Raw genomic sequence first — 13442 nt, 5'->3', positions numbered from 1 at the left:
TTGTTCTGTACTCTAAAAAAAAAAAAAAGCTGAGTTAATTTTTTTTTTTAAAACAAATGCTGGGTTCAGTCTGTTTGGTCATTTCATTATTTTTTTAACATTTTTACCCAGGTGCTGGGTAGTTTTTCTGCACTCTAAAAGTGCTGGGTTCAGTTTATTGGGTCATTTTTAATGTTTTTTTTTTTTTTTTTTTTTTTTAAACCAAGGTGCTGGGCGGTTTTTCTGCACTCTAAAAATGTTGGGTTATTTTTTAAACCCAAATGGTGGATTCAGCCTATTGGGTCATTTTATTGGGTTATTTTTAACATTTTAACCAGGTGCTGGGTAGTTTTTCTGTAACTCAGCTGCTGGGTCATTTTTACTGTCAATACAAATGACGAACCCCCTCACACCTACCCAGCGCTGGGTCAGTGTAACCCCAATGCTGGGTAGTTTGTGCCAAATCAGTTAAAACTAGATAGATTTGTCAGCAGTCATTTTGTGTTCTGTCCTGAGAGAAAATGTAACTGACGGGAAACTTGCTGAATGAAATTAGTTATGTATTACATTTTATTCGTATGAAATTATTATTGTATAAATAGGGAAATGCCTGTAGGCTCCACTGACTACAACAGGAGTGCTAATGATAGTGTGCCATTGTTGGAGCTGTGGTCACGCTATGCGTTTGACGGGTTGAAACCGATTTTTTGAAACCAAAGTCCATTTTTATTATTTAAAATAAAAAAAAAAACTTTCAGTAGCTTGACTGAGCCAAGCACTATGTCAAAAACAACCCAGCAAATGGGTTAATGTATAAAACCCAACAAGCTAGGTCAAAATAACCCAGAATGTGTTTAGTATTTACCCAGCACTGGGTTGCCAAATAACCTAGAAATGGTTGTTTTCAACCCAGCATTTTTTTGAGTGTAGTATTGGGGAAATAAACAAAAATATGTTGCTCCATTCTACTCAAACAGTTGTGCATGCTGGGAGTTATAGCCCTGCCCCCAATGCTTTAGACCACTGTGCCAGCTTTTTCTAGCCATAAATCATTCACTTAGACAGGATGAAGAATCTGAGTGACATGCAAAGTGATCAGTCACAGTTATATGTGCCATAGGGTGGGTTGATCTAAAATAAATAAATAAATAGACATGGCAATCTCAGATTGTACAATAACACAGGCAGAAAATTTCTAGAGGCCAAATACAGTACAGAAAATACAGTAAGTTCAGACTATTTCACATAAGTCAGAAAATAAAGCAGAATATTTAGTTCTGCTCAGTTCTTATTTCTTCCTCAAAAACACTTGTGTATTTACATGATCTTGTGGATTTTGTTTGAAGATGGACTTGGAAGGAAAAAATGCTTGTTCTTGCAGAGCCAATCAGATTAGAGTTTACTAGTTCAAGACAGTGGCATCCAGTTTTGTATGCAATCTGCATCAGACGGTGAGTGAATGGACTGTAGGTGGACCGTGGGCATACTGCCTGAAGCTGAGGCCAGCTCAGCATTGCTTAAAACTGAGACTACAAATACTTTTAAACAACACTGAATATAAAAGTTTCATGAAGCAGCCTAATCGAAGGCTTACCACCTCACCACTCACTTCTCCAAACTGTTTGGCCCACCCTGAGAGTCCCACGACCTTGCTTAAAGCTGTAGTCGGGCCTGCTAAAAATGAGCTATGGTTGTGAAAGAGTTCATAACCACTTGCCATTGAAGGCCACCTGAAAATCCCATTTTCAGAAACTACAATGTTTACTTATTTCCTATGGTTTAAAATTATTTTTTTTTAAGAGGAGATGCATCCTTGCCAGTGTTCAAATGAAACCTATGCCACTGGATTTGATTATCCTGACCTTTTCCTGGCTTCTAGCAGTTAAGAAGTTCTTTTTTTTCACATTGAGCCTGTCCTATTTCTATGCTACTGACGGATAGTAGCTGAAATGAGAGAGGGCGGAGAAGTATAGCACAGGGAGCTACTCCAAAGAAAAGTTACCCCGCTAGGTCACAATTCATTTAAGGGCACAACCGTTGCAGAGAGTGCATGTTTGACAGCAGTGTGACCGGGCGGAGTCCCGTGCCACCCCTGAGGACACTACCACCTGATTTCGGCTGCCTATATCTCCTATGCCACAAGCAGACACACATACACATACAGAGTCACAAAGGAAGATTATCCAAGCTTAACACAGCCCTCCTTCACCTTGTGAATTTGCTTGCAGTCTGGGAAAAAAGGGTTCCAGCATATCATTAACTATTACTCAATTAAACCATTATGGATACACTGAAATAAATTTAACCCTGTGAGGTTTGAATTAATCTGTTCACAGCGTTAGAAATACATCAAACCTTTGCACTCAGGATGAAAGGGCTTTATGGATACTGCATGGGTTGCCATAATTACATATTTGAAATGTTTGCATATATGTATACATGTATTTTGTGTTTACAGATAGAAGGATGGATGGAACAATGAACAATAGAACATTAGAATGACAGATTTATGAATGCATGGATGGATGGAAATGAAAATATGGATGGATGGAGATGGATAGAGGACAGTTGGATGGAACAAACAATAGAACATTAACTAGTAAGATAGATAGATAGATAGATAGACAGCAGGGGCGTTTATTTTAATATTTTAATATTTAAACACAAAGCTTCCATGAAGATAGTCATTGCTAGCAAGCTGCAGGTTCAAACTAGACGGACATTTAAGGGATACGCTGCATTACACAACACTTCACTACATAAATAAATATGGCGATAAAATATATTGATTTAAGATGAAAATATTTCAAAGTCTTACCAGTTTGTCTTACCATTGACTGCAGGCAGTTACATGGATGAGCCTGTGGTATTAGTTTTTTAACCGGTTGTTATCGGGAAACAGGGTTGGCAGGTTTTTACAACAAAACCCACCCAATTGTTACTCGAAACTAGCCCAAAATTAGCCCGTTTTGAGAGGGAGACCCGTTTCCCCGGTAAAATTAGCATTCCAGGGGCTAAATATTTTGTTATTGGGGTCGCTTCAACCCGCAGACATGAAAAAACGTGTTCCGTGGAAAAGCTGTGGACTTGGCAACACTGTCAGGGACTAACATACCTTGGAATGTGGTGACTGACAAATCAGAAATAAGACTTAAAGGGTGTCACACCCTTGGACTTTCTAGTTGGTTTCTCCCATCATCTCCCCTGCAGTTCTGTGTATTTTGGTTTCTCCCTCATTGTCAACACCTGTGTCTGTAATCAGTCTGTGTGTATATATAGCGTGTGTTTCCCCTCTTGCTTTGTTGGACGTTGATGTTACTACCCTGTGTTCCTGTGTCTCCTGTGTTTTATTAAATTTCGTTTATTTACGTCGTTGTTCGTGTGCTTTGTCTGAGCGTGACAAAGGGGTCATCGGATGCCCATTTTCCACAAGTTGATATGATTCTTTAGGGTCTTAACGAAAAGTCTATAATATACTTTGGTTAAAAATTCTCAATGGTAGTAAAAAACACCCTTTTTACCTTGCCAAAATCAGCTCTGCAAAAGTCATCCCTTTCTGGTCGAGGCTGCTTTAAATGCAAATGAGCTCTGCTCACCCTGCGCCTCTCTTCTCTCTGTGGTTGACAAGCATGTTCACTTTAGCCGCATTTAGCCGCTACACTTGCTAACTAGCACATTATTTGAAAAGGGGATCGCAAAGATTCATAAAAAACCCCCTTATACTCAGTTCTGCTGTAAGTGAAGCTGCATTACGAATGATTCACGCAAACATAGACGGATATATGTAGATCGGGAAGCGCATTCCCTTCACAAACAAATGTAATCTACTGCATCTTCAGCAGCTCAGATGTCGGGAGTAAATGACGACCACTACGTTCATTATTACATCCAGCAACACAACACCTCAATCGCTCAATTCTTGTCTAACTTACATCCCTGCTCCGGCATCAAAACATGGAGGCTGTACTGTTACAGCTGAGGTAAGACGCTCATGTCAATCAACTATCATGGGAGTGGCCTCCGTGTGTGTGACGCAACAACGACAGGCATCTGAGAATGGCTCGATTTGAAAAAGGGGATCTTATTTTTACAGATTAATTAAAAACCACTGCATGGATTTTTACCATTACAGGATAGATTTGTACATACACTGCCAACACACATTAATGTTCAAACAGCATGTAAAAGTGAACTTAGCATCCGATGACCCCTTTAAAATGGCATAAAAACATGATCTGTGGGAGTTTTTAGAGAACAATCAGCTTGGTAAAATTTAAAGTATATCTCTGTGTTTGTGACCAGTATTTATGGAGCTTTGATGACTGATGACCCAAAGAATTCAAAATAGTTAAAAGTTAACTATTAAAACGAATAAATGAACATAAGTTTACAAATAAAATGTTTAAAATGTTATTGCCTTAAGTTATTATTTCGCAATAAATGTAAAAATGTAGAACACTAACTTGATGAGATTCATACTTGGCATTAAAAAATATAATATTGATTATATTCATAATATAAAAATATAAAATAGTGTAAGTAATGTTTTTTTAATCAAGAAAATGCGACTAGGACATTAATTTACATTTGTTTAATCAAATAATTGCAGAGCACCACCACACACATAGATCGATGTTCATGTCGGCAAGTAGCCAATCACAGTACAAATATGCAAAATTCCAAAATGAGGGTTTGTCTGTACTTTTTTGGGCTGCTCTCTGGATGTCAGAATGCGAACAACAACTGAGGAGTATTTACATACAGGTACACGTTGCACATCTATTTTTGCTGTTTACAAATACAGATACGGCACAGAAATGTAGTGATGTTTGCTGGCGCGCGTGCGCCTTTATCTCCGCGAGCCAGCAATGCCATCCAGCGCGCGCTAAATCAGCCTCAGTTTTTTTTTTTTTTTTTTTTTTTTCAACAACAACAGATAACAGCCCTGCCTACTCAAATCAGCCCAATGCGATGTGTTTGAATGATTTTTACACCCACGACACCACCGCTGGGAATAAAGGAGGCGTTTACCGCGTGGAAACCTGGCTGGCTGCGACTTTTCGATTGGGTGTGTGTGCGTGGGTATACGGGCTGATTGTTTGAGCGCGCGCGGCTCGTTAGGAGAATCGGGTTATGTAAGCGGGCGTCTGGTTTCTCCGGGACAGAGAGAAAGAGAGAGAGGCCTTTCTTGCTTTGATGTCAAACCGCAGGAAACCCTCCCGAGACCGGCGGTGCTTGTCACTGACTATGTGTTTTAGTTTAATTCGTACGGCATGTGAAAGAATTCACATGCGTGTCGGCGCAAGAGTGGTGTGTGTGGGTGAGTTTAAGGGATGGAAAGTTCTGAGACTGGTTAATTAGTAAAATGAATGGTTTGACCATGTATACCCTTCCTCACATTGGAAGAACAATGTACAGAGGCTTCAAAAGTCATACAAATGTAAACTGTATTATCGCACAGCTCTGTGGCCTATATAAAGTTGGATATATCAAACTTTATCCTCGTACATACAATAATACAGCAGGTCTTCATTGCCTGATTATGTCCAACTCCGTGTTCATACTGATATTTAGCATATGTAACTTATGTAGCTCCACCCCTTTTCAGCGCTGCGTTCGTTGTCTTCTGTCTTCTGCTTGTATTTGCACAGCATGAAGGTAAAGACCTGCGAATTTACGAATGAACCTCTCATTTTATAATCTTCAGGGTCAACTGACATTTGTTATGACATTCATGTCGAATAAGTAAATCCACTTCATGGGCTAATTACTCTATAACAGTGATGCCATAGAGCTACTGCAAAAACGAAAGTTCAAAGATAAGATTCTAAAGATGTCTGTTGCTATTAACATCATGATTTTCCGTAAAGCTTCTTTAAAGAAGTGTATTCTGAAAAGGGCTATGCAAATTTAACTTGACATTTAAAAATATGTAAATGTCATTAAAATATCAATTCATGTAGACAGGTTGCTTATTTAAAAAAAAAAAAATACATACCAGATGGATTTTTAATGTCTGTCAATGTTTTATCGTTCATCAGCTGTACAAAAATTGTTCTGAAAGTGAAACCAACAATGTTGTTCTTCTATGTCATTATCATTATAGCTGTGGTGTGGAGTTTTATATGGATCCACGGTAATGGCATATTTAATGTTTGACAGGAATGAAAACAAGGCTGTGAGGAATAAAAACATATCCACTGGTTTATATGATTGCTTATTTAAAAACAAACAGACTGTTCAGCTAACAAAGCATTTTTTCTGAAACACTTTCATGTAGCACTTTTATACAGTGTGTGCCATTGTAAAAACTGCAAGTCTATCCATCACAGCCTTGTTTTCACGGGCCATTCGACAGAATTGGTCCAAAGTTAGAGTTGGAAACATTTTGAAAAAAAAAAAAGTATTTTTCCAAAAAAAAAAAAAAAAAAAAAAAAAAAAGTTTTGGAATATTTGTCCTCTCCCCAAATTTGTCACTACAGAAACAGTCAACGCAAAACTTTTGTTTTTGCCCCCATTTTTCATGAGCTGAACTCAAATATCTAAGACTTTTTCTATGTACACACAAGGCCTATTTCTCTTAAATATTGTTCACAAATCTGTCTAAATCTGTGTTAGTGAGCACTTCTCCTTTGCCAAGATAATCCATCCACCTCACAGGTGTGGCATATCAAGATGCTGATTAGACAGCATGATTATTGCACAGGTGTACCTTAGGCTGGCCACAACAAAAGGCCACTCTAAAATGTGCAGTTTTATCACACAGCACAATGCCAAAGATGTCATAAGTTTTGAGGAAGCGTGCATTTGGCATCTGCATGCTCGTCGTCCTCATCAGGGTCTCAACCTGACTGCAGTTTGTCATCGTAACCGACTTGAGTGGGCAAATGTTCACATTCGATGGCGCCTGGGACTTTGGAGAGGTCTTCTCTTCCCGGTTTTCACTGTACAGGGCAGATGGCAGACAGCATGTATGTCATCATGTGGGTGAGCGGTTTGCTGATGTCAACGTTGTGGATCGAGTGGCCCATGGTGGCAGTGGGGTTATGGTATGGGCAGGTGTATGTTATGGACAACAAACACAGCTGCATTTTATTGATGGCATTTTGAATGCACAGAGATCCTGAGGCCCATTGTTGTGCCATTCATCCACGACCATCACCTCATGTTGCAGCATGATAATGCACAGCCCCATGTTGCAAGGATCTGTACATAATTCCTGGAAGCTGAAAACATCCCAGTTCTTGCATGGCCAGCATACTCACCGGACATGTCACCCATTGAGCATGTTTGGGATGCTCTGGATCTGTGTATACAACAGCGTGTTCCAGTTCCTGACAATATCCAGCAACTTTGCACAGCCATTGAAGAGGAGTGGACCAACATTCCACAGGCCACAATCAATAACCTGATCAACTCTATGCGAAGGAGATGTGTTGCACTGCGTGAGGCAAATGGTGGTCACACCAGACACTGACTGGTTTTTGGACCCCCCCCAATACAGTTAAACTGCACATTTTAGAGTGGCCTTTTATTGTGGCCAGCCTGGCACACCTGTGCAATAATCATTCTGTCTAATCAGCATCTGGTGGATGGATTATCTCGGCAAAAGAGAAATGCTTACTAACACAGATTCAGACAGATTTGCGAACAATATTTGAGAGAAATAGGCCTTTTGGGCTTAAAAATATTAAGCAATATATACAATCAATAGATAATAAGAGGATCTTAGTAAGCATCTAAGATGTGAACGCTTTTGAAATGTGTATTTTGGGACAGTAGTTTGCACCAATTCTGTAGAATGGCCCTCATACGAATTCACGAGTTCATGCTTACATATAATTAGCCGGAGTATAGTAATGCATATTTGACGTGCTGTCCGGGGAAGGGCTCCGAGCTCAGGAATGGCCCGAACCCAGAGAACCCCCCTAGGTGTAGTGAGAACTCTGAGTGAGGAGACGGGATGGTGGAGGGATGCTGATAAACCATCAAATGTATAGAGGCAAGTCAGCTGTATTTAAATTTGTAGCATTGATTAGCTTGAGTGAGCTCCTCTTGTCATAATTAGGCTAGGTATCTGACGTGCTCCTCCCGGACCTTGTTAATAAAGCGTCATTTAAATTCAATATGGTGACTAATACGGATTTTTAAAACTTTGATTATTATTATAATTATCTTTCTTGCTGTAAGCTGGCCTTTACTGACTAGGAAGATAGTTGTGAGAAAATCTCACATGATTTGTTAAAATTTGCTGATATTGATATTTTTTATTTAACATAACTGACATTTCAACTAGATCTCAGAGAGATTTGTACATATTTTACCCCTAACCCTGTCCCTAAATCTACCCATCACTGGGGTTTAGAAAAATTGTACAAAATCGTACAATAATTCATATGAATTAGCCACCTCATAAAATAATCGTGAGGTAGCGTTGGACGTTTTAAGTGTAACTTTAATGTCCAAATACATGTTGAGGTGACTGGATCTTAAAGCTTTACCCTGATCATGTCTTCATACATCACTTTGTTCAGCGCAGTACGTCCACTGATCTGCCATCAGTTTGCTTTGCTCCCTGCTGACATGTCTCCATTATCAGGTTTAACTATCTTACATCAATCTTTTATGTTACATCAGTCTCTCTGCGACGCTTCACTGATTTTGATGTTACCATCACACAAGTCAGCACAAGGGTACAATCTGTATCCCAAAATGAATTCACTAAAGAAACTTTGCAAAGACAGTTCATTCACATCTGCCTGTATACTCATATGATGTAGAGTTTTTACTTTACACTGATTATGTTTATCTCTATTTATCTACAGTCAGCCGAAGCATCCGTGAGCTCAATAAAGCTGAGCCGGAGCTGATCTGAAGTCAGTTCATGCTTCAGTTCTCTTCCTGCCCGCCTGCCCGCCACTCCGTTAATCAGAGGATGAGACGGATTGAGGGGGCAAGAGAAAGGTGGAGACAAAGAGCAAAAACAAATATTACACTGCAAAGTTTAAAAGAACAAAAAAGAGTGAAAAAGAAACTGAAAAGTGTGGTTTGCAGGGGAGAGAACAAGGAAGGCAAAGTAATGCACTTTCTACTCACTGTCCTGGAAAACACAACTGTGATCTATTGCTTCATTCACAATTTACAAAGAGCTATTGAGAGAACATGCACACACAACTTGACATATCCAGGACAGCATATAGCCTTATGTACATTCACAAACACACACACACACAGGGCAATAAACTGAAGAAGAAGAAAAAAAAACATCCACGTGCCAATTCATTCCATGAGAAAATAAGAAAGCAAGCAGCAAACAATAACAGCGGTGAATCACAGGTCTGTTCTGAGTCATGGACAGCAGGGAAAAACAATGCTAAATGCTGATAATAAAATGAGACCGATTATATAATCATGCATAGCTAGGACAGCAAAATTAATATTCATATCAACCTCTTGAAAGGGAAGAAAAACACTTGTTTCTTTTGTTTTTTTGAGGTCAAAGGTCATGCATTCAATCAAACTAACCATTTGTAAAAGTTAATGAAAGTTTAAATGAAAAATTCACAGCTGAAAACTTCATGTTATCCCAGCATAATGTGACAAACTCACAGTTGTTTCTTTTTATTATTAACAGAGCTAGTGCAGAATCTTAAATATTTCTAAAGCAAGTATATTAAATATGCATTCAGTGTGATATGTGTAATAAATTATTGCAGCATAGCTGCAAAAAGCATGCAGCAATCATAAAAATTAAAGGACCATTTACTACATAATTAAAACAAAAGCCTGTCATTATTAAATATTAGTTATTTTATTTAATAAATTAATATTTTTAAGTTACATTTTATTTTTTAAATTACATTTCAGTTAAATTGTTACATTTTAACATTTGAAAAATAAAATAAAATAAACTTACTTTACTTCAGCTAGTTGCAACATTTCTCATTTTCATTTGGCTTAATGTGATGTACTAAAATAACTACAGCTGAGATAAAATAAAAATATACGGATATATAAAAAAATAACTACTAAAAATGACAAAAACATGATAAAATTATTAAAACTAATACATAAATTAATAAATTAATTAAATGAAAATAAATAAAAAATATATATATATTTTTAAATATATTTTAAAAAAACTACTAGAATTAACAAAAATATAATAAAATTATAAAAACTAATAAATAAATAAAATGGAAATAAATAAAAAGATATGGATGTATTTAAAAAAAATAACTACTAAAAATGACAAAAACATGATAAAATAAAAAAAATAATAAATAAATACAAATAAATGCAAATATATAGATATATTTTAAAAAATAACTACTAAAAATGACAAAAACATAAATAAATAAAATAAAATAAATAAAAATATATAGATGTATTAAAAAACACTAAAAACGACAAAAAAGATAAAATTACTAAAACTTTAATAAATGAAAAAAATCAAATAAAAATAAATACATATAAAATAAATACAATTAAAAAGTAACTTACTTTACTTCAAATAGTTGCAGCATTTCTTTTTCATTTAGCTTAATGTGATGTACTAAAATAACTACAGCCCATATAAAATAAATAAAAATATATAGATATTAAGAAAACAATAACTAAAATAAAAATGTGATGTACTAAAATAACTACAATAAATAAAAATATATAGATGCATTTAAAAAAACTACTAAAAGTTACAAAAACATGCTAAAATTATTAAAACTAATAAATAAATAAATGAATGAATGAATTAATTAATTTAACAAAAATAAATACAAAAATATATAGATATATTTAAAAACTTAACTACTAAGAATGACAAAAACATGATAAAATTATTACAACTAATAAATAAATAAATAAATAAAATGAAAATAAATAAAACCATATGGATATATTAAAAAAAATAACTACTAAAAATGACAAAAACATGATAAAATTATTAAAACTAATAAATAAATTAATTAAAATAAAATAAATTAAAATATATAGATACATTTAAAAATACTAAAAATTAAAAAAAAAAAAAAAAAAAAAAAAAAAAAAAAAAAAAACGATAAAATTAGCAAAACTTTAATAAATGAATAAATAAAATAAAAATGAGTAAATAAATATAAAATAAAGTCTAAGTATTATATATATGCACAATACTAAAATAACAGCAAGAGAAGAACTAGGACATGAAGCGAAACCACTTGAGAAGCGCAGCGCTCATTTATAGATACAGACCTGCACTTTCTCTAACAGAAGTATATAAAAAAAAAAAGCTGTCAGAATTACAGTAAAAGCTTACTCTCGAGACAAAGACAAAAAGACCGAGGTGTGCTTACTAAAACTGACCTGTCACCTGGCTGAACGAAAAAAGGAGCAGGACGCTGTATTGAGCTGTTTGAGAGCTCAGGGCTGGATTTATCTCCTTAATAAAACAGCCCTTCACACAAGGCATCGCTGCTTTGTTCTTCTCCTAAATACCCCTCTCACCTTCCTCTTCAGCAGGCTTTTGTTTGATTTCCCTCTGTTTTTCTGCCAAGAGCCAAAAACATTTGCTGAGCAGCTTAAAGACTCTCTTAAAGAAGATGAGAGAGAGACAGAATGAAAAACACTCCACACTCTCACACACACACTTCAGAAGTAACTTTTAAATCTTTAGAGACACGCAAACAAACAGGCAGAAAGTCAAACAGAAGCAGATCTGCGGTCACACACACTCTCTCTTGCATACACTCACCTGCATCTCTTCATATCACACTTCATCTCCATCATTCTTCCTAATGACAGCACTATGTGCACCCGTGTGTGTTTGCAAGGTCAAATCAATGTGTGTGATTAATTTCATCAGCTACCTTATGCGCCAAAGGAATTCTGGGACACGCCTGGCAGCTCATCCATATGGCTCCTATCAAATCAAAAATTAATAACATCACTCGGCTTTCAAAAGATGTATTCAATATTTCAAACGTGGACATTTATTTGGGGTTATATAAGTCTCTTCTGCTGACCAAGTCTGCATTTATTTTATCCAAAATACAGCAAAAAACAAACAAACAAAAAAACAGTAACATTTTTAAATATTTTATACTTCTTAAAATAAATATTTCAATGTTTATTTTTTTCCTGAGATTTCAAAGAATTGTAGCATCCTTCAGAAATCATTCTAATATTCTGATTTGCTGCTCAAAAACATTTGTTGAAAACAGCTGAGTAGAATTTTTACAGGTTTCTTTGATGAATAGAAAGTTCAGAATAACAGCATTTATCTGAAATAGACATTTTTATAACATTATAAATGTTTTTATCATTACTTGTGACCTATTTGAATCAGTCAGTTATCAATCATCAAAAACGAAATATAATAAATAAATAAATAAATACTGACTCCAAGCTTTTGAATGGTATAGTGTATAATGTTACAATAGTTTAACAACACACACACACACAGACACACATATAATATTATATTATAAATAATAGACAGCATCGCATGACCCTCATATATGCTGATTTGCTGCTCAGGAAATATTCATAATTATTATTATTGTTAAAAATTATTATTATTATTATTAATAACAATTTTTTTAAAACAATAAATGTATAATATTAATATACCAACCTACCCTTTCTCTTTCTTTTTTCCTTTTTACTTAATTTACAAATGTATTTTATTTATGTACAAGTGTGTGTCATTCACATTGGTATATTAACATTTTTTCTATTTTTATAGTAATTTTTAGATAAGTTTTAGTGCTTTTTTGTGTTTTTGACATTTTTAGCTGTTTTCATTTTACTTTTTTATTTTTAGTTTGTCTATATAATTTTTTATTTTAATTTTTCTTTGCAGTTTTTAATATATTTTTATACAGTTTTAGTTATAGTTATATATATTAGATTTTAATATAAATACATTAATTTCAATTCAACTATATATATAGAGAGAGAGAGAGAGAGAGTCATGTAATCGCATACAAAATAAAAAAAAATAAAAGAGTTTGAGTTTATATATATATATATATAAACAAACACATTTCAGAAATATATTATTTAATATTTATATAATTTCTATTACATAAATAAAAATATTATGTACATGGAAAACATATTTCTCTTAAATATATACATTAATTTGTGTGTATTTATATATACCTAACAATATACCTAAACTTTTATTTTGTATGCGATTAACATTTGACAGCCCTAACATATATATAATTAACATTTTAATTAATGTTTATTTTATTTTAAGTAACCAATTATGTTTTTTTTTTTGTTTTTTTTTTTAATGCCATTAGTTTAATAACCCTGTCAAGTGGGTTGGAATATAAACATTACAAAAGTTATATATTATAACGCATTAACACAGCACCATTAACGCGGGTTCTGTTTGACACTATGAATCACCCATAGTTCACACCAGGGTTGCCAGGTCTGCGCTTTTTCCTTCACAAAACCTTATTTGTAGAGATGCA

Source organism: Labeo rohita, chromosome 15 (assembly GCF_022985175.1).
Source record: "Labeo rohita strain BAU-BD-2019 chromosome 15, IGBB_LRoh.1.0, whole genome shotgun sequence".
Lineage (NCBI taxonomy): Eukaryota > Metazoa > Chordata > Actinopteri > Cypriniformes > Cyprinidae > Labeo > Labeo rohita.
Note: the sequence above shows the minus strand (reverse complement) of the source record.